The following is a 23,377-nucleotide window of genomic DNA, read 5'->3' on the forward strand; positions in this document are numbered from 1 at the left end:
CCAGGCCAGACCAGGCCAGACCAAAAGCATGGCAAGGCCAAAAGGTAAGGCAAGGCTGAAAGGCCAGGCCAAAACACAAGGCCAGACCAAGCCAGGCTAAAAGACATGGCAAGGTCAAAAGTCAAGGCTAGGTCAAAAGTCAAGGCTAGACCAAAAGGTAATGCCAGACCATGCCAGGACAAGAGACCAAGCCAGACCAAAAGGTAAGGCCGGGACAAAAGTCAAGACTAGGCCAGAGCAGACCAAAAGATAAGGCCAGTCCAAAAGGCCAGGCCAGACCAAAAGAGAAGGTCAGACCAGGACGGTCAAAAGACCAGGCCAACAGACAAGACCAGGCCAAAAGGCCAGGCTAAAAGGTAAGGTCAGACCAGGACAGACCAAAAGGTAAGGCAAGGCTAAAAGTCCAGGCCAGACCAAAGGGCTAGGCCAAAAGCCCAGGCCAGGCCAGGCCAGGTCAAGAGACAAGCCCATGCCAAAAGTCCAGGGCAAAAGCAAGACCAGGCCAGACCAGGCCAAAGGCTAGGTCAAAAGGCCAGGCCAGACCAAAAGATAAGGTCAGGCCAGTCCAGGCCAAGAAACCAGGCCAAAAGGCAAGGCCAGACCAAAAGGCCAGGTCAAGTCAGGACAGACCCAAAGTTAAGACCAGACCAAAATGCAAGGCCAGACCAAAAGGTAAGGCCAGGCCAGGCCAAATGTCAAGGCCAAAAGGACTGGCCAGGCCAAATGTCAAGGCCAAAAGGCCTGGCCAGGCCAAAAGCCAGGCCAGACCAAAAGGCCAGGCCAAAAGGCAAGGTCAGGCCAGACCAAAAGGCAAGGTAAGACCAAAAGGCTCTCTCTCATCTTCTGTTCTGTTTTCTTTTCCTACCATTGTCTTCTTACCACCCCCAATAATTCTTGCTAACATCTTTTAGACACTGTTAATTTACCATTTCCTTCTCCCAGCTCCCACTCCCCAATCTTTTTCCCCACTTCCCACTCCCTTTTTCCCTCTTCTTCTGACCCCTGCTCCCTTCTTCCCTCTTCCCCCAGCTCCTGCTCTGTTCTTCCCACTGCTCCCACCTTCTTTCAGTCCTGTCTTCTCCCTGCTCCCATCTCTTCTCCCCATGGCCTTCTCATTCCCTCTCCCCACCATATTTTTCTCCCCACTGTTTTTTCCTTACATTCCCTCCCGCTACCTTTTAGTGCACACCTTCTTCTTTCCCCTGCTTCCTCTCCTCTTCCTTCCATTTCTTAGCTATGGACATCTCACAACCCTTTCTCTCTCTCCCCATGGTATCTTCCGTATCTTCCCTCCCCACAAACTTCTCATTCCCTCTGACCCCAACCCCTCCCCACCATCTTGTTTCCACTGTTTTTTCCTCACCCCCCTCCCCATGTTCTTCTCACCACCCCATGCCCTCTCCCACTATCTTGTTATAACACTCATCTCATCACCTCCTTGGTCTCTCCTCAAGTTCTTCTCCCTGACTTCTTATATTCTTCTCCCCATGTTCTTCTCCCTTCTCTTCACAGAATTACCTCTCCTTACCACCTTCTCCCGACTGTCTTTTCCCCACTGTCCTTTCCCTTTTTAGTAGAGATGGGGTTTCTCCATGTTGGTCAGGCTGGTCTCGAACTCCTGACTTCAGGTGATCCACCCACTTTGGCCTCCCAAAGTGCTGGGATTACAGGTATGAGCCACTGTGCCCAGCCTTTTCTTCCATTTTTAAAAATCAGTGTTTTATAATGATAACTATAGAGATTTTTTACTTCTCTAGTTAAAGTTACATATAGGCATTTTTTTGGTAGCTATTGTAAATAGGATTGCCTTTTTTCTTGTTCAGATTGTTCATTGTTGCTGTATAGAAACATGACTAATTTTTTTTTGAGACTAAATCTCACTCTATTGCCCAGGCTGGAGTACAGTGGCATGATCTCAGTTCCCTGCAGTCTCTGCTTCCTGGGTTCAAGCCGTTCTTGTGCCTCAGCCTCCTGAGTAGCTGGGATTAGAGGCACTCACCTACACACCTGGCTAATTTTTGTATTTTCAGTAGACACATGGTATCACTGTGTTTTCCAGGCTGGTCTTGAACTTCTGAACTCAAATGATCTGCCCTTCTTGGCTTCCTAAAGTGCTAGGATTACAGGCCTGAGCCACCATGCCTGGCCAGAAATGTGACTGACTCTGTATTTTGTAACTTTACGGGAATTTGTTTATCAGCTTTAAGAATTTTTTGTGGAATCATTAGATTTTTCTAAATATAGGTTCATATTGTTTGCAAAAAGGGATAATTTGATTTTTTTCTTTCCAATTTAGATACCTTTAGTTTCTTTCTCTTGCCTAATTGCTCTGGCTAGGACTGCTAGTAATGTGTGGCATGAAACTGGTGAAGGTGGTCATCCTTGTCTTGTTCCTGGTCTTAGAAGAAAGGCTTTCAGTTTTCTCAAATGATAACAGTGAGTTTGTCATTGATGGCCTTTTTTGTTCTGATGCATGTTCTTTCTGTACACAGTTTGTTGAGAGTCTTTATCATGAAGGGATGTTAAATCTTACTAATTTTTTAAGCATCTATTGAAATCATATGATTTTTGTTCTTGATTCTGTTAGTGTAATATATAATTTTTGTTGATTTGCTTATGTTGAACTATCCTTGAATTGCTATAATGAATCCCACTTGATCATCATGAATGATATTGTTGTTGAATTTTGTTTGCTAGTATTTTGTTGAGGATTTTTGTGTCTATGTTCATCAGGGATACTGGCCTGTAGTTTTCTTTCTTCATCATGTACTTGTCTGGTTTTGGTATCAGAATAATGCTGGCCTTACAAGATTGAAAATATTCTCCCCTCTTCAATTATTTGGACAAGTTTGAATACAATTGATATTAGTTCTTTAAATGTGTGGTAGAATTCAGGAGTAAAGCCATCAGGCCCTGAGTTTTTTTTGTTTTTGTTTTGCTGGTAGACTTTTAAATTATTGCCACAGTCCTCTACTCATGATGAGTCTGTTCAGGTTTTGTTTCATCATGGCTCAATCTTAATCGATTCTGTGTCCAGGAATTTGTTCATTTCTTCTAGGTTTTCTAGTTGTTTGGCATTTGGTTGTTCATAATATCTTAATAGTTTCTACCAGTGCTTTTTTTTTTTCCTTTTTGAGAAGGAATCTTACTCTGTCACTCGGACTGGAGTGCAGTGGCACCATCTCAGATCACCGCAACCTCTACCTCCTGTGTTCAAGTGATTCTCCTGCCTCAGCCTTCCAAGTAGCTGGAATTACAGGTGCGCACCAGCATGCTTGGCTAATTTTTTAGTTTTACTTTTTTTTTAGTAGAGATGGGGTTTCACTGTGTTGGCCAGGCTGGTCTCAAACTCCTGACCTCAGGTGATCTGCCCACCATGGCATCCCAAAGTGCTGGGATTGCAGGTGTGAGTCACTGAGTCTGGCCTTTTTTTTTTTTTTTAAATAATTTTTATTTTGGAGACGAAGTCTCTGTCATGCAGACTGGAGTGCAGTGATGCTATCCTGGCTCACTGAAACCTCTGCCTTCTGGGTTCAAGTGATTCTCTTGCCTCAGCCTCCCAAGTAGCTGTGACTGTAGGCATGTACCACCACTGTTACAGTTAGGAGGAAAAAGGGCAGGTGTTCTATTGGAGACTGTAGTTAATACTGTATATTTCAAAATAGCTAGAAGAGAGTTTTGAATGTTCTTACCATGAATAAATAATAAATGTGTGAGGTGATAGAGATGCCAACTGTCCTGATTTGGCAGTTTGTTTTTCTTTGTTTTGTTCGAGATGGAGTTTTGCTCTTGGTGCCCAGGCTGGAGTGTAATGGTGTGACCTCAGCTCAGTGCAACCTTTGCCTCCTGAGTTCCAGCAATTTTCCTGCCTCAGCCTCCTGAGTAGCTAGGATTACAGGCCTGTGCCACCATGCCTAGATAATTTTTGTACTTTTAGTAGAGATGGAGTTTCTCCATGTTGGCCAGGCTGGTCTTGAACTCCTGATCTCAGGTGATCCACCCACCTTGGCCTCCCAGAGTGCTGGGTTTAGAGTTATGACCCACCATGTCTGGCTTTTAACAATTCTTTGTACTTCTGTGGTATCAGTTGTAATGCCTCCTTATTGCCTCTGTTTTTATTTATTTGAGTCTTTTTCTCTTTTCAGTTTAGCTAAAGATTTTTCAGTTTTATCTTTTCAAAAAATCAACCTTTTGTTTTGTTGGTATTTTGAATGTGTTTTTTTGTTTGTTTGTTTGTCTGTTTGTTTTTCTTTGAGACAGAGTCTCTTGTTTGTCTCCCAGGGTGGAGTGCAGTGGTACAATCCTGACTCACTGTGACTTCCTCCTCCTGGGTTCAAGTCATTCTGCTGCCTCAGCCTCCTGAGTAGCTGAGACTATACGTGCCTGCCACCATGCCCAGACCTGTTTTTGTATTTTTAGTAGATATGGGATTTCATTATGTTGGCCAGGCTGGTCATGATTAATTTTTTTTTAAGAGACAGAGTCGGGCCAGGAGTGGTGGCTCATGCCTGTAATCCCAGCACATGGGAGGTTGATGGGGTTGGATCACCTGAGGTCAGGAGTTCAAGACAAGCCTGGCCAACTTGGTGAAACCCTGTCTCTACTAAAAAAAAAAATTAGCTGGGTCTCGTGGTGCATGCCTATAATCCCAAATACATGGGTGGCTGAGGCAAGACAATTGCTTGAACCCGGGAGGCAGAGGTTGCAGTGAACTAAGATCACACCCTTGCACTCCAGCCTGGGCAAAAAGAGTGAAACTCTGTTTCAAAAAAAAAAAAAAAAAACGTGACAGGGTCTTGCTCTGTTGCCTAGGCTGGAGTGCTATGGCATGATCATAATTCACTGTGGCCTCAAACTCCTGGGATCAACTGATCCTCCTGCCTCAGTGTCACAAGTCACAGGGACAACAGGTACATGCCACCATGCCAGACTAATTTTATTTTTATTTTTAGAAACAGCGTCCTGCTACATTACCTAGACTGGTCTTGAACTCATAGCTTCAAGCTATCTTCCTGCCTCAGCTGACCAAAGTGCTGGGATTATAGGTGTGAGCCACTGTGGCTGGCTTTCTATTCTCTATTTCTAGGAGATAAGCTTTTTTAGTTTTCACATGTGTGAACATGTGGCATTTATCTTTCTGAGCCTAGGTTATTTCACTAACATAATATATTCCAGGCTCACCCATGTTGATGTGAATGACAGGATTTCATTCTCTTTTAATGGCTAAATCACATTCCATTGTACATATATAGTCCACATTTTTTATCCATCTTTTGATAGACACTTATGTTAATTCTCTATCTCAGGTATTATGAGTAGGGCCAAAATAAGCATGAGGGTGCAGATCTCTTCAACATACTGATTCCCTTTCCTTTGCATATATATTCAGCAGTGGGATTACTGGATCAGATGATACAGCTATTTTTAGGTTTTTAAGGAGTCTCCATACTGTTTTGCATACAGGCTCCACCAATTTACATTCCCACCAATAATTGGTCCTGAGTTGATTTCTCACTTGAGCAGCATGGTAGTTAGACTTAAACCCTGTCCAGCTCGTCTACATCTGGCCCATCACTTGCCAGTTGTTTGACCTTGGGAAAGGCACTCATTTCTTTGTATCTCAGGTTTCTCATCTGAAAAATGGGTATATATCAGTAATTAATTCACATGGCTGTGTAAGGATAAAAAAGACAGTATATATAAAAGGCTTCCACTTTTTATAAGAAATAGTGATTTGATGTTATTCATTATTAATATGTTATTTTATTCCCTCTTATTTATTTATTTAGATGCAAGGTCTCATCCTGTTCCCCAGGCTGGAGTCAGTGGCACAATGATACTTCACTGCAGCCTCAAACTCCTGGCCTCAAGCAGCCTCATCTCAAGTTTTTTTTTTTTTTTGTGGAGAATGGAGTCTCACTATGTTGCCTAGACTGGTCTTGAATTTCTGGGCTCAAGTGGTCCTCCAGCCTCGGCCTTCCAAAGTGCTGAGATTACAGGCATGAGCCAACATGTGAGGCCTCATCTCTGTATCTCTAGGGTTAGTCACTGGCACCTTAAATTTTTCGTTTAGTGATGTCATGTTTCTCTGATTGATCTTGATCCTAATGGCTGTGTGCCAATGTCTGTGCATTGACATAGGTACTGAAGCCAGTCTTCATTGTCTGGCTTTGTTTGGGCTCTTCTTTCATCAGTAAATCTATCCAAGATTAAGGAGAGGCTGATTGGACCTGAGTAAGATGCTTTTGGTTCACTCTGGGATTCCACTGTGAAGTGCAAGAAATGAATTCTGTAAGGGTCTTAGTGTCCCCAGGAGCCAATTTCAACCAGCAGGGTGAGTAACTCACACATACAGTTCAATTTACTCACTGTAGGACTGGCTTTCTATTTTGGCTGCCAAGAATCTCTGAATCCTCTTACTGTGCTGGCACAGGAGAGGGTTTCCTTAAGTTATATGGAGACTCAGCAGAAATGAGATTGTAGTAAAGAGTAAAGAGAAAAAAGGAGGTGATGGTTTAAAGGGCTGCAGAACATAAGAAGTGTGTTCACATATTCTTCTATCTTCTCAGCATCTTTATAGAAGGGTATTTTTGGAAATTGCCATGTTTGTTACCTTAAACATCAATAATTTCCAGTTCAGAGACCCCAGCTTCATGATATCCTGAATTATCTTCTTAATGCATCACAAGTGATGTGAAATTCTAAAATTCAAGTTGAGTTTAATAAACTATATGAATAATGTGTATAGATCCACATTAACTTATAATACATTTTAGAAGTGGGAGTTTTTTCAAAGCAATCTAAGATTTACTGATAAACTGTGGTGGCTTCGTAAAAATTGGGTAGCAAGTAATCCCAATATAGAGAGATGACTGACATGGCAATAGGACTAGGATCGTGATAGGTGATTACAGGTTTCAATGCCACTATTGCTGTGGAAGTGTATATATCACACTAAAATACTGCAAGTGAAAACATGCTATTTAGACATATTATATGTGCACATATTTGTATGCCAGGAAGAAAGGAAATCCATGTTTATATTATTTATTGATAGGGGAGTTAATATTGACAAAGAAAAACTTCAGATTTTGTAAAAGCTACCACTTTTCACTTGCTTGACACTATGCTAAAAGATGATATTTCATGGTGTCAGTATTTCCCAAAGATGTCTAGGATCTGGAATCACCCGAAACAATGTTCTAAAGATTCGGTCACAGGCACCGCAGTCATAGACATCCTGACTCAGAATGGGATAAAAAGAGGAATGGGTATTTTTTGAGAAAGTTTCACAAAAGATTATTCTGATGTGTAGTTGGGTTTAAACTGTTCTGGAGCTTGCCTCTTACCATCAAAAGCTCGAACACAATTCAAGTAAAGTAGTTATGTTTGCTTAGCAAAAAACTTTAGATAGCTGTGCAAATCAACTTCAAGAGCTCTTCCGAGCAGCAGAGTAGTAGTGTATAGTGGCTAGCAAAGGCAGGTGTGGTATAATGTTTAGGTGAGAAACATATAACGTTTTTGTTTTATTATCTTAGAAAACATTAACTGGTTGCATTACTGCTTAGGTTAAGCCCTTTGCTTTTTTTGAGCCCTGGTTGGTTTTCTCATCTGTTGGGAGAAGGTTGGTCTTTTGAGACCAATCAGCAATGGTTCTAGAAGTCTAAGATAAAATATTTTTTAAATGATGGAAAATTGCAAAATAGTGGCTGCATTTATCTAGATACATATTGGAAGGGAGTCAGGAGATGATGTGCCTGCTTTGAAGAGAAGATATCTACAAGAAAAGAAGGAGGAGGAGATTGCCAAAAATATATTGAGCACTAATTTTAAGTCAGGTCCAATGCTAAGCAATTAGCATAAATTATTTAATTTTAATCTTCATGTAAACCCTAAGAGGTTAGATAGGTCTACAAAATGAGGAAACCAAGCCATAGCAAGGTGAAATCTATGTTTCTAAGGACACATGCAAAGGAAAGGCAGACCAGGAGTTTGAACCAGGAGAGCTGACTTTGTGCTTTGAATCACATTATTTTCAGCCTCAAAATATACATACATTTGAAAATGCAGACTGGATTCAGTCTACATTATTGAATCTGGATAGATCACTATGGACACTATCCAGTGCCCCTTCAGATAATACTGCTTTTATTATTTATTTATTTATTTTGAGATGGAGTCTCACTCTGCTGTCAGGCTGGAGTGCAGCGGCACAATCTCAGTTCACTGCAACCTCTCCTTCCCGGGTTCAAGCGATTCTACCTCAGCCTCTCAAGCAGCTGGAATTACAGGTGCATGCCACCATGCCCAGCTAATTTTTGTATTTTTTAGTAAAGACGGGGTTTTGCCATATTGGCCAGGCTGGTCTTGATCTCTTGACCTTGTGATCTGCCTGCCTTAGCCTCCCAAAATGCTCAAATTACAAGCGTGAGTCACCATGCCTGGCAGCACGGTTTATTTTGAAAGAACTTCATAATTATTTTTCCTGTAATTTCTCCTCTCCTTACTTCCTCTCTGATACCTGGTAGCTGTGGCAGATGACAAGGTTCAAAAGCAGGCCTTAGTTTGAAGCTTATCAACATGACTTCAAACACCGGCCTTGTTATGGTGTATATTGCTGCCAAATGCCTTTTTAACTTTTCTTTCCATCTGTAAGGTATTATTTACCAGGGTCCCATCATGGGTTTATTAAAAGTTTCATGACTGTCCTTTTAATAGTTATGCTGAAACGATGTTCCAAATGACTGAAGAAGTCAAGAAGTTAAATAACATGGACATCATTGAAGAGGAAAATAATTATTTAATAATTGACTACCCTTTCTATTGTTACTTTATTTTCAAGTTCTATGGAAATAGACTCCCTGCTGTTTGCAGTTTCTGGCTATCTTTATTCACCTCATTATTTATTCCTTTTTACCCCTTTCTCTGCTAATCAGCCCCAGTGTCATGGGTTTGGAAGCCTGGCTTGATTGTACATTCTCTTTTGGATTCTGGGTGACTAGCAGACCCAGGCGAAGAGTCAGCCAGTCACCAAGGTCAAGGGTATACTTGTGAACACCACAGCTGCATCTCACATACAGTTTATGCAATGGTTACACTTCGAGGTCAGAGTTCACTGAGAATTTCCACAGATCTGATGAGTAATGTGCCAAATGAGATTAGAGACGGTTTCAGGTGATCACGGTCAAATGAAAATATCTTATGTAAATTTCCTAGTACAAGCTTGAGGCAGGTAGTTAATACTTCTTTGTGAAGAGCTAGAGACACACACTGGGAAGAAACACTAGCTCTTGTCTAAATAGAAAGATGAAGCATGTGGAGCTTCTAAAAAAGAAAAATGTAGATTCTGGATCAGAAGATTTTTGCTGCCAGGTTTGTGTCTGTTCCCATATGTATTCTATATTACCTGTTAACTCTTACTCTAATTGTTACTTTAAAACACATTTTTTCTTCAATCAATTTGATAAGTTGCATTTATATACTTAGATGTCAATACATTCTTCAAGTTATTTTGTTGCAAAATACAAAACCAAGAAGGACAAAAGGGCATCAGCAAATGGAGGGTCGTTTACAGATTTCATCTCTAACTACTTATCCATACACACATTTTTCTTTTAAGCTTTGACCTGAAACAACCCAATTCAGAAAAGTGCATTTTAAGCCACCCATCTTGGAATCGATACAAAATATGAATTCTACTTATATTTGAAAATAAAATAGCATTAATATTTCAAAGCAATTTTAAGAAGAGCAGTGAAGATAGCAGACTTGTCAGCTATCCTAGCCTCTGGTCACCCAACACAGCTGAGAAGTTAAAGTCATAACCATAGTCTTACATCTTCATTGGATATGCTGAGAAATGCCCAGGTGTAAATATAAATGAAAGAATAAATGCAGGGACTTAAAGCATATATTACTGATGATCAGGGGCTGTTTGTTACTACTGCAGAAATTCTATCCAATTTAACACATTTATTGAACACCTACCTGTCTTTTGTCAGGCCTCTGGGATGTTGGGGAGAATCTCGAGAATGATCAGATGGTTTCTGCAGAAGCCCTGTAAAAAGTCATTAGGAAGGCAAAGTCTTCCTGGGGAGCAAGTGGGAAATGATACTAGAGGGCTTGTGATTCAATGATGAAATGGTGAATCTAGGCAGGAGCACTCAAGGTCAAAACCAGGAGGAACTGGTGGAGCTTAGTGCACTTGGGGAATAAAATTCTAGAATGGCTCTGGAGGAAGGGGCAGAATTTGGGGAAAAAGTGAGGGAGAGCAAGGACACTTTAAGTGGCAAAAATAGCCTGAGGTCAGGAGAGGAAATTGGCCTAGTTTGTTCAAGGGTCTCCAAGCTAAATAAGCAAAAGATGATTGGAGGCAGAAGACTCCAGTTCCTATCTTGGGTCTGACACGTCCATCCTGCATGATCTACTTGAGTTAATCTACCTCCTCACCAGAGAGATGAGAGCATTAGGGCAGCATTTTCAATGTCCTTCCCAGTCAAATACTCACTCAGCCTTGGAGCTTAGGGGCTCTGATTTGGGGTCCGGAGTCAAAGAGAATTGAGTTCTACTCTTTGCTTAAATTAATTGTTATAACTAGCCTCCTAACCCCTGAAAGGCTTTCATTGAAATAGAGACCATAATGGCACAGTAGTGGCTGAAAAAGGTGTATATGCTTGGCATACAGTGAATGCTCAGAATACGTTAGTGATTTTGTGAAGTCTATGTAGAATGATTTGTTTTTGTTTTTGTTTTTTTTTTACAAAGAATGTCTGGAGAATTAGATAATACTTTTCAGCATCTACTAATCATTATGAATTATCGATCAATAGATACTGATTACAGGTTGAGTAAGATGGCATTTTTGGTAGTTATAAAGACATTGGTTGTCTGTAGTAGACATTTGGGCTGTAAGTAATGGGAAATGAGGCCCCATGATGGTTTAACAGTACTTGTTACGAAGAAAGTGAAATTTTAGAAAGATTCACCTGGAGGCACGGTTATACGTGGATTTGAACAGGTGACCTCTAGGTGTGATTTACTAGAGGTGGCATATGGTATTGAAGAACGAAGTGTGATTAGGAAAGACATGACAAAGGGAGAACTTGGCGACTCCTTAAGTGACAGGGAGACAATGCACATCCATGATTCAGAGCCCCGGTAGCCAAAAGAGTAATGAAACCAGGAACAGAGATGGGGAGATTTGGAGATGAATCCACAATAGCTCAAGTAGAACTGTGGAGAAAGCAAACTTGGATGTGACACCACTGAATTTCAGGGAATGGCAAGCATGTCTGTTGCCTGCAAGTGGTCAAAGATATGCAACTCATAAGCTTTGTGAGGAAAGGGCCAGAGATGGTGGTTTCAGGCCTTTATATACAGGTGTTCAGGGAAGGTGAGAAGAGATAGGAAGGAGGAAAGTCATGCTCCCCTAACTGGCTGCCCATGGCCATGACCCGGGTGGTGTTGAAAATACCAAGGCCTGGCTGGGTGTGGTGGCTCACGCCTGTAATCCCAGCACTTTGAGAGGTCGAGGTGGGCGAATCACTTGAGGTCGGGTGTTTGAGACCAGTCTGACCAACATGGAGAAACCCCATCTCTATTAAAAATACAAAATTATCTAGGTGTGGTGGTACATGCCTATAATCCCAGCTACTTGGGAGACTGAGGCAGGAGAATTACTTGAACCCAGGAGGCAGAGGTTGTGGTAAGCTGAGATCATACCATTACACTCCAGCCTGGGTAACAAGAGCGAAACTCTGTCTCAAAAAAAAAACCAAAAAACAAAAAAACAAAAAACCAACCAACCAAACACCCAAACAAAATAAAAAAACAAAAAAATTATCAATGGCTAGATTTTATCCCAAGATGATTTTGATGTAATGGGTCTGGGGTACAGTGTGGGGATGGGAATTTTTAAAAACCCAGCAGTTATCCCTGCAGAGAGAGAGAAAGAGAGAGAGAGAGAGAAAAAAAAAGACCATAGACCATGAGTTCAGCCAACTATGAAGAGTAAAGAGAAAGAGAAACACCTGAAGAAGATTCACCTACCAAGAACCAGGCTCCTGGCCTGGGGCTTTTGCACATGTATTACCTTGCATCATTCTCATAGCCGTTCTCTGGTTCTCTGGGGGACGTTCTAACTCCAGCCTGAGATTCAGAAAGGAGGTGGAATACATGGAAGGCCTCCCAGCCCTGACTCTGCAGTCATTGTTCTTAAGATTAAAAAAGTCTTTAGGAGGAAAGCAAAAAACAAAAATTGACTAGACTGACACCTTGTATGTCCAGACCTAATAGCACACTTTAACTCTCTAAAAGCAAGAATCTAAATTTAATGTCAAATAGCGGTGTAAACATGTATTTTAATAATTAGTTGATGATCTGTTTATTAACTTTATACAAACCTTTTCACGTCTCACTCAAAACCTATATTTTTTGGTTTATATACAATTCTAACCAGTTTAGAAACCCGATGTTCCAGCTCAGTAAGTGAAAAACAGCAATTTCAGAGGGAAGAACAGGTAGAGAAGAAGGACTAGATATTAGCCAGTAAGCCAAGAAGACTTAGAAATATAACACATATTGAGCATTTGTTTGTTTGTTTATTTATTTATTTGAGACGGCATCTTGCTTTGTCACCCAGGCTGGAATGCAGTGGCATGGTTTCTATTCACTGCAACCTCCGTCTCCCAGGTTCAAGCAATTCTCCTGCCTCAGTCTCCCAAGTAGCTGGGGTTACAGGTATGCACCACCATACCCAGCTGAAATTTTTTGTATTTTTAGTAGAGATGGGCTTTCACCATGTTGTCTAGGCTGGTCTTGAACTCCTGACCCTGTGATCTGCCCGCCTCTGCCTCCTAAAGAGTTGGGGTTACAAGTGTGAGCCACCATTCCAGCCTTATTGAGCATTTATTATGTGACAGGTACTGTTAGAGATGCTTAAAACATTTGCCTTCATTTAATTCTGTAGTAAATGTATGATCTGCACAGCCTGTGAACATGTTCTTCTTTTCGGATATTTCTGTGGTTTAGGTTTTGGAGATGTTTGACCCTGCTTCCACAAGAACTCTAAAAGGAGCCCTTTTCCTTTCCCCATTCTTTGCCAACCAGATGGCCTTTGAATTGGTCAGGTGTACTGTGATGGCAGAAGGACAACTAGAGATTGTGTTGGTGTCTCAGTGAGGCACTGAATATCTGATGTCAGTGCACCCAGTGAAGGCTTCTCCCTGGACAAGTAACTGGCTTCTCCTGTGTTGCCTGCTACCTAGCCCCTTGGTTCCTGCCCATTTTCTCCTTCACTTATGAAGCTTAGTTTGGCTGGATATGAAATTCTGGGTTGAAAGTTCTTTTCTTTAAGGATGTTGAATATTGGCTTCCACTCTCTTCTGGCATGTAGGGTTTCTGCTGAGAGATCCACTGTGAGTCTTATGGGCTTCTCTTTGTGGGTAACCGGACCTTTCTCTCTGACCGCTCTTAGCATTTTCTCCTTCATTTCCACCCTGGTGAATCTGATGACTATGTGCCTTGGGATTGCTCTTCTTGAGGAATATCTTTGTGGTGTTCTCTGTATTTCCTGGACTTGAATATTGGCCTGCCTTCCTAGGTTGGGGAAGTTTTCCTGGATAATCTCCTGAAGAGTATTTTCCAGCTTGGATTCATTCTCTGTCACATTCAGGTACACCTATCAAATGTAGATTAGGTCTTTTCACATAGTCCCATATTTCTTGGATACTTTGTTCATTTCCTTTTACCCTTTTTTCTCTAATCTTGCCTTCTCATTTTATTTCATTGAATTGATCTTTGACCTCTGTATCCTTTCTTCTGCTTGGTCAATTCGGCTGTTGAAACTTGTGCATGCTTCATGAAGTTCTCCTGTTGTGTTTTTCTGCTTCATCAATTCACTTATATTCCTTTCTAAGCTGTTATTCTCATTAGCATTTCATCAAACCTTTTTTCAAGGTTCTTAGTTTCTTTGTATTGGGTTAGAACATGCTCTTTTTTTTCCTTGAGATGGAGTTTTGCTCTTGTTACCCAGACTAAAGTGCAATGGCACTATCTCAGCTCACTGCAACCTCTGCCTCCTGGGTTCAAGCAATTCTCTTGCCTCAGCCTCCTGAGTAGCTGGGATTATAGGCACGCACCACCATGCTCAGCTAATTTTTGTATTTTTAGTAGAGCCGGGTTTCACCTTGTTGACCAGGATGGTCTCGATCTCTTGACCTCATGATCCACCCGCCTCAGCCTCCCAAAGTGCTGAGATTATAGGTGTGAGCCACTGCACCCTGCTAGAACATGTTCTTTTAGCTCAGAGAAGTTTCTTATTACCCACCTTCTGAAGCCTGTTTCTATCAATTCTTCACACTCATTCTCCATCCAGCCTCGTTACCTTGCTGGTGAGGAGTTGTGATCCCTTGGAAGAGGAGAAGCATTCTGGTTTTGGGTGTTTTCATCCTTTTTGCACTGGTTTCTTCCCATCTTTGTGGATTTATCTACCTGTCATCTTTGTAGTTGTTGACTTTCAGATGGGGTCTCTGAGCAGATGTCTAGTTTGTTGATGATGAAGTTATTTCTTTCTGTTTTTTACTTTTCCTTCTAACAGTCAGGCCCCTCTGCTGTAGGACTGCTGAGTGGACAGTGGATCACCTGCAGCAGCTGCAGAACAGTAAGTGTTGCTGCCAATTTCTTCTTCTGCTATCTTTGCCCCAGAAGGATACCTGCCAGATGTCAGTCTGAGCTCTCCTTTATGAGGTGACTCTTTGGATATATGGGGGTCAGGAAGCTGCTTGAGGAGATGGTCTGTCCTTTATAGGAGCTCAGGTGCTGAGCTGTGAGCTCTGTTATTTCATTCAGAGCTGCTGGGCAGGTACATTTAAGTCTGCTGCAGCAGAACTCATAAACATCTTTTTTTCCCCCAGGTGCTCTGTCCCAGGGACTTAGGGCTTTATTTATGAGTTTCTGTCATCCTGCTGCCTTTTTTCAGGGCTGCCCTGCCCAGCGAGGAGGCAGCCTAGTCACAGTCTGCCTGCAAAGGCTTTGCTGAGCTGCTGTGGGCTCTGCCCAGCTGCTGTGTAAACTTCCTTGCAGTTTTTTTTATATGGGTATAGTTAGAACTGCCTCGGCAATGGCAGTCTGCCTCTGTAACAGTGGACTCTCTCTGTAATTGCCAGCTGCCTCAGCAATGGCGGGCTGCCTCAGCAATGGTGGACTACCTCAGTAGTGGTGGACTGCCTCGGTAATGGCGGATGCCCATCCCCACAGAGCTGGACCCTCCTGGGTTCAGCTGTGCTTGTTATGAAACGGTCAATCCAGAGCGTTTCATATTGCTGTTTTTTGTGGGGGTGGGACTGGCTGAGCCTGATCAGCTGGCTCCCTGCCTCAGACCCCTTTTTCTTTTTTTCAGTTGAATGGGCAACTATGTCTCCCAGATGTCCCAGTCACCAGTTGAAACAGTGCCCGGATTTGTGTGATTTTTTGTGTGTAGATCTGCTGCACCAGTTGAAACAGCTGCTGGAGACTCGTGGTGCTTTTTTGCCCGGGAATGTCCTGGCCTGGCTCCCTGTTTCAGTCCCCTTTTTATCAGCTAAATGGGTGACTCTAAGTCCCAGGCATTCCAGTCACCTGTTGAAAAGGCACTGGGATCTATGTGATTTCCCATGACCCACTGTGCCAGCAGCTGCGCAGAGATTCGTGGTGCTTTCTTGCCCAGGAATCTCCTGGCCTGGCTCCCTGTTTCAGTCCCCTTTTTATCAGTTGAATGGGTGACCCTGTCTCCCAGAAGCTCCAATTGCCAGCTACAATGGTGCCTGGATCCATGTATTTTTTTGTGTGAAGACCCACCACGGCAGCCAGAACAGCCATGCTGGTGACCTGTGAGGCTCCTCCACCTGGGAATCTCCTGGTCTGTGGGCAATAAAAATCCACCTGGAAATGTGGCATCCACTCACCCTCTGTGCTTTCACTGGGAGCTGCAATCCTGAGCTGCTCCTAATCAGGCATCTTCAATTCCTGCTCATTTTCCTTGCTTAGTTTTCCAGATTTTTCTTCAATCCTGTGAGTTACCTGACATCTTTCCAAATGTCTACCTGCCACTAGAATTCTTCTATAACTACAGTGTTCCAATCACCTGGAACCTCATGAGAAAGAAGACTTAAAGTCAGACCCTAGAAGCTAATATGTTCCAAAAGCTCTGGCTCTGCCATTGGCCAACTGTGTGAAACATTGATGTATCCCCGTAAAGCTTCGTTTTCTTCATCTATAAAATGAGATATGGATTAGAGATCTTTTCTTGCATAACAAATTATCCCAAAACTTAGTAGCTCTAAACAACATTTATCATCTCACAGTTTCTGTGAGTCAACCCTCTGACTTGAGGTCTCTTATAAGACCACAGTCCTCTCAAGCTCAACTGGGACAGATCTGCTTCCTGCCTCATTCACCTGGTTATTGTTGGCAGGACTCACTTCCTAAGGCCTTAGTTTCCCAGGAGCTGCTGGCCAGAAGCCTCCCTCAGTGCCCTGCCTCATGGACCTCTTCATAGAACATCTCACACTGTAGCAGCTTACTTCAACAGTGCAAGCAAGCTAGAGCAAGAGAGTGGACCCACCAAAGAGAGTGCTAGCAAGATAGAAGGCCCAGTCTTTTGTAATCCAATCACAGATGTGACATCCCATCACTGTTGACACATCCTGAGTTAGAGGTAAGTCATTAGGTCCAGCCCACACTAAGTAAGTCATTAGGATTACACAAGGATGTAAAGACCATCAAGAAGATCATTAGAAACAGCCTACTCTAAGATAATAATAATAACAATACCTAGGGTTTGTTTAAAATTTAAATTAAAGCCTGCACAGTTGGCAGCTACTTAGGAGGCTGAGGTAGGAGACTCACTTGAGGCCAGGGGTTTGAGGCCAGCTTGGGCAACAGGGTGAGCCTCCTCCATCTCTTAAAAAAAAAAAAAAAAGAAATATGGCTGGGTGCGGTGGCTCATGTCTGTAATCCCAGCACTTTGGGAGGCTGAGGCAGGTGGATCACTTGAGGTCAGGAGTTCAAGACCAGTCTAATCAACAGGGTAAAACCCTGTCTCTACTAAAAAGAAAATACAAAAATTAGCTGGGTATGATGGCACATGCCTGTAATTCCAGCTACTGAGAAGGCTGAGGCAGGAGAGCTGCTTGAACCCAGGAGGCAGAGGTTGCAGTGAGCCCAGATCGCACCATTGCACTCCATCCTGGGCGAAGAAGCAAGACTTTGTCTTAACAACAAAAAAAGAAATATATGTGTGTATATTTTTAAATATACAAAAATCAAATTAGAGAATATGTTTGATTCAGGGCCCGTATATGTTATGCCATATAAAACTGTTATAGATAATAACTATTATTACCATTAATATTAGTATTGAGTATATAATGGCTGGTTTTCTCCCCTAGCTCCTAGAAGGAACCCTTTTATGAGGAGTAAATGAAATAACATACATAATTCAGGACCTGACATGTAGTAAATGCTCAACAATCATTAGTTATTATTAACATTATTAATAAATGTGTGATATTTAATATTATTTCCAAGCTACTGGAAGGAAATACTGTGAACTCTCGTAACTTTTCCAGGATGGCCTTATATATTTTGTTCAACTTTTTTCATTAGCATCCTATAATTGCCAGAGCACAATTCTAGATTTGGGGTTCATAAAATATGACCACCAAAGCCATGACACAGTCTAATTTCCTGTCTGCTGTATACCAAGAAGGGTATGTCCAAACCAGTAAAATGGGCTAATTATGGCAGCACCTCCTATATGCAGAAAAGTCAGAGCCTGGCCCCATCCAGAATCCAGAGAGAGGGGATTGTGCCTGGGAGAATGAGCAGAGACTTGGCTATGTGACCTTTGTCCTTTTCAAAATATGCTTGTCATTTTGCAATCTACTGAGTCAATCCTCCACTAATAATGAGAGAAAGAGGGACCAACAAGGCCCTACAGATGGGATAAGGGTGTCCAAGAAGACGTTTTCACACCTGGGTTGAAAGTAATATGAACCAATAAAAATAAAGAGCAATTTTGCAATTAGAAAGTTGGAAGAAGAGAGTCCAGTTTGCAACATGAAAGAAAGATCACTAAGAGGCTGGAGTCATCACTTCAGGGCTGGGTTGAAGCTGTCTTCCTTATAAAGGTGGAGGATTTTGAGGGTTGGCCTGTGGCCAGGGAAAATGAGGAACTATAATCAAGAAAACTCCATTATTTTGGCTTTGAGTCATTTCTCAGGGCTCACCCATAATTATTACATAAGAAAGAGAAAAAAAAAACCTACTAAAGTGTAAATGATCCTTAAACCAAAGATGCTGTAGAAATACAAAGATCCAGACCAGACACGGTGGCTCATGCCTGTAATTCCAGCACTTTGGGAGGCCGAGGCGGGCAGATCACCTGAGGTTAGAGTTCGACACCAGGCTGACCAACATGGAGAAACCCTGTCTCTACTAAAAATACAAAATTAGCTGGGTGTGGTGGTACATGCCTGTAATCCCAGCTACTTGGGGTGGGGAGGGGGCCGGAGGTGCTGAGGCAGGAGAATCACTTGAACCTGGGAGGCAGAGGTTGCCGTGAGCCAAGATTGCACCATTGCACTCCAGACTGGACAACAAGAGTGAAATGTTATCTCAAAAAAAAAAAAAAAAAAAAAGAAGAAGAAAAAGAAAGAGATACAATGATCCAAGTCTTTGTAACTTATCTGTCTTTGTCTCTGACTGTTTCTTTTTCTCCCTCCCATATTTGCAGACGTTCTTTCATTTCTTTTCTATGCAGAAGAAAACTATTCTTACAAGGAAATGCCTTCAGATCCTTTAGGCTGAAACTGTTTTCAGATCAGGAATCATCTCTAGCAGTCTCCACTGCCTGCCTCTCTTGGACTCCTGTGGACAGGATTAGAGCTCAACATTCACAGATAATAACAGTTTACACCTCTGCCTCTAAATCAAGTCACTACAGCTGTGATTTAAAGAGGACGACTGATTTTCTGAGATGCACTAGCCCTGGCCCTGTCTTCTCCTGAAATGTCCCAAACATTACCGGATTTGTACCCAGAAAACCTCAGAGCAGAAGTTGCTGGGAAAGTTCTGTAAACATGAAGAGAAGTGCACCAATATCAAGTTCCTCGTCCTGTGGCTCTGGTTTTCTCTCCTTCCTATTCTGTGTTTCCTCTGTGTCTGGGACAGAGGATACTTGGTTTCCATACCACTTAATAGTCAGAGAAAACCTTGTTCTGCCCCTTGACAGGTTAGTTTTTGAAGGGAAAGATAGGCTAAAGAGATGAGGACTTGCCCCCAGGAAGTCTGCCTGTACAATAGGAATGATGTATTTATTTATTCAGCCCTTTCCTCCACTGCAGCCAGAGCAGCAGCCATTTCATTTCACCCTCAGGAAGTGTATTTAGTGGTAAGCTTTCTTTCTTTTCCTGTTAGTTTCCTGCAAAAGAACATCAGTGTCCTCCTCACTGGAGCAGCTGATAAGGATGTTGTTGCTCAAATAGAGACAGAAATACAGACAGGTCTGTATTTCCTGTCACAGACCTAGGCCATCCCAAGGCCATGGAGAATTAGACCAAGCTGCAGAAATAAAGGAAGAACCTGATTTTCATGGCTATTTCCCTGGTGAGGTCTTCCTCCCTGAAATACTCTGCAATAATTACACCTTCCACTTAAGTAGGATTTCACACTTTTCCAAAGTAGCATCACGTTGTACAGAAGTAGAGTTGCTGCATTGTAGTTGGCATAGCCTATTAGTTACTTTGGAGGGTTTCTATGAAGAGCAACTTTGGGTTTAAATTTACGTCTTGGGGAACTCATACAAATGGCATAGGTTACCCTAAGGTGGATTCCATTTGCTAACTCCTGCCCATCCTACAGATGTTATCTTCAAAGTTACTATTGTGGGGGAGGCTTCCTGGTACCCCTTTCCCAGCCACATTGGGTTGGGTGGCCCTCATACACACTGCACTTCCACTTTGGAATACACATACCTCATGGGTAAACCTGCTCAGTGCCCATCCATCCAGCAACATGTTGGCACTGTAATACCAGGGACAACAACCTTCCTGCTCATGGCTGCCTAGCACAGGGTCTGGCCCACAGTAGTTCACTAAATATTTAGTGGATGAGTAAGTCAGGAATTGTCTCTAGGAGCAGCCTTGCCACCTGACACAATCATTTATTTTGAGGTAGTGCTCTAGAATTTATAAAAAAGAGATGCTAATTATCACATAATGATCACAGTGGTTACAGTAATTAGAGCACAGTGGTGGAGTATGACTAAATAAAGCTCTCCACCAGGTGGGGGGCTATCCCTGCACTCTGAATTTGGAATCCCACTGCCCATCTCTCTTGGACTCCTGTGGACAGGGTCATTCCTTTGGAAAATTCTATTTGGAGTTGCCAACACCAGGGAACAGGGAGAATTAAGCTCCATTTCCCCAAACTCAGTGAAATCTTTCTGATATGAAAATTATTAAAGAACAAGGTCATTGGTGGCCCTCTGCTGCTTTTGTTTCAGCCTCTGAGACAGATTTCCCCATCAAGGGTCTGTGCTGAGTCATCCCTCCTCCAGCAAAAACAAGTCAGCAGCACCCTGAGGATGGGTGATGGAGGTAAAGAATCATCCTGCTAATCTTTTCCTCTCACAGAGGCCAAGGTTCATGGTCTTCACCCCCTCCCTGGGAACAAGAGAGCAACCCAAAAGAAAAGACTCTTCCTTCCCACTCCTCTCTCTCTTACAAGCTCGTGGTCTGTGATTTCCTCTTTCTTCTGCCAATGGAAGTCAAAGATAGAGATAGGGGAGGAGGAAGAAGAAATAAAAGGGCACAGAACTGTACTTTGCTGGCTGCGGGGAGGTGGAACACAAGGGTGAGGGGTATGAATTGGGATGAAGAATGACAAGTTATGAAGAATCCTTTGAGGTTCTCCAACAATTCTCATATCTAGGACAGCTAACGCACAGCTCAGTTGCAGGGACACCAGGGAGCCCAGAAATGTAAATAGTGGGAGGTGATGACAGTGAAGAAGCAGGCAGATCTGATACACAGGCCCCTACAAAGAGCTACGCCCTGTGGGAGAACCACAACCTGCCTAAGACTGGGTAATGGGAGAGTGGGCATTCAGTGTGAGACCTTGAATCAGAGGCCCACGCTCTGTATCCAGCTCAGTCTCCAATTTGTGGGGAGGACCTGGGTGAAAGATGAATGTCAGAGATGTGGCTTAATCAGCTGCCAATGGGATGGGCACATGTTTGGGAGATACTTTGAAATCTCTAGATGAAAGGAAATGCCAGAAAAAGCTATCATTACCTTGAGTGCTGATCATAGAGCAGCCAGAGCATCTTTGAGCTCCTATATTGGAATCAGAGACTATAGTATTTTCATATTGTGCAGCCCAATTTCTGAAGACCAGTTATTTATTTATTTATTTATCTTTAAAAGACAGGGTTTTACCATGTTGGTCAGGCTGGTCTTGAACTCCCAACCTCAGGTGATCCACCCGCCTTGGCCTCCAAAGTGCTTAGATTACAGGCGTGAGCCACCACGCCTGGCCCAAGACCAGTTTTTTAATAACATCAGCTGAGAACAAGTCAATTGTGAGGTGCCCTAGGAATACAACCAGAAATCTCATCACTGGAGTATAGAAATTTCCAACCAGGCTCTAGCAAGTTATCTATGCAGACTGATTCTAGCCAGGCCTAATTTGCCTAGGGGGATGATGTACAGGCTATGATCTGATGACACGTCTCCTTTTCTCTCCTCTCTTTCTCTCTTTCATATGTGCATAAGGCAACTTAGAAACATTAACTCACCAAAGAATACTTGGAGATTCCCAAATGATCACCCCAACTGTGGCTCTTCATCTTCAAACACTTAGCCTATTTTTTTTCTTTTTTCTTTTTTTTCTGAGGCGGGGTTTCACCATGTTGGCCAGGATGGTCTCGATCTCCTGACCTCATGAACCACCCGCCTCGGCCTCCCAAAGTGCTGGGATTACAGGCGTGAGCCACCGTGCCCAGCCACCTTTTTTTTTTTTTTGAGACGGAGTTTCAGTCTTATTACCCAGGCTGAAGTGCAATGGTGCGATCTCAGCTCACCGCAACCTCCGCCTCCTGGATTCAGGCAATTCTCCTGCCTCAGCCTCCCGAGTAGCTGGGACAACAGGCTGCGCCACCATGCCTAGCCAAGTTTTGTATTTTTAGTAGAGATGGGTTTCACCATGTTGACCAGGATGATATCGATCTCTTGACCTAGTGATCCACCCGCCTCGGCCTCCCAAAGTGCTGGGATTATAGGCATGAGCCACCGCGCTCAGCCTGTACCATAAATACTTCTACTTGATACCCTCCTCTGATCTCTATTCTATGAACCATCTAGATTGTCATTCCAAATGAATACATTTGTCTTTGAGCCCTTAAATCCAAGAATTTTCCCCTTCCTGGTCTCTCCAAAGCTAACAGGCTGACTAAACTTAGTACAGGACTTTAAGCTGACAACAAGTACTTACCTGTCCTGAATGACCTAAGCTGCAGTCATCCTGGGTCACAGTCATCAGAGGAACAGATTTATTTTTCTCCTGGTGCACAAAGTGAACAAAGGTTGTCTAGCTGGAGCAGAATGGATCTCTTGATAAAGCCAGAGCTCCTTGTAAACCAAGAAAAATCTCAAGAATGGGCATGTGACTGCTAAGCAAGCTCTGTGGGAGAGTTCAACCTATAATATGACAAATAGTGTGCGCAAGACCAACATGAAATCATCTCTCAGATACCCAAATCTTAGGTTTCAGTGTCTCTTAAAGAGTTCCCGGAGAGTTACGTTTAGGACCAATGTAAAGGAAGGCTACTCTAAACTGTAGGTAAATGCATGGCACTCATTACCCAGGGAGGGAATACAATCAGAATACAGAAAAAAATCGGCCAATTTATGAATTGCAGAGCCGTGTATGAGTAAAGCTGGATGGAGGTTGAACTACTCATTTTCTCTCTCTTTCTCTTTCTTTCTTTCACTTTCTTTCTTTTCTTTCTTTCTTTCTTTCTCTTTCTTTTCTTTTCCTTTCTTTCTTCTTTCTTCTTTCTTTCTTTCTTTCTCTCTCTCTCTTTCCCCTTCCTTCCTTCCTTCCTTCCTTCCTTCCTTCCTTCCTTCCTTCCTTCCTTCCTTCCTTCCTTCCTTCTTTCTTTCTTCTTTCTTTCTTTTTCTTTTGGCGCTGTGACTCGGCTTTAACTACTCATTTTCAACCCCAATCCTGTGTGAGAGTCTCAGGTCCCTCTCCTAGTTCTCGGTATTTCAATTCAGTAGGCTGAAGTGGGGTCTTTATATTTTTGTAAAGCTCCCCCAAGTGATTCTAATTTATAACC

The 23,377-nt window shown here is 42.7% G+C and overlaps 1 pseudogene; it reads left to right on the forward strand.

Annotated features, from left to right (window-relative positions):
• Window positions 1-652: 652 nt before the first annotated feature.
• Window positions 653-23,377, forward strand: part of LOC100393777 (ribosomal oxygenase 1-like) — a 41,592-nt pseudogene continuing 18,867 nt past the window's right edge.

This window comes from Callithrix jacchus, chromosome 6, assembly GCF_049354715.1.
Source record: "Callithrix jacchus isolate 240 chromosome 6, calJac240_pri, whole genome shotgun sequence".
NCBI lineage: Eukaryota > Metazoa > Chordata > Mammalia > Primates > Cebidae > Callithrix > Callithrix jacchus.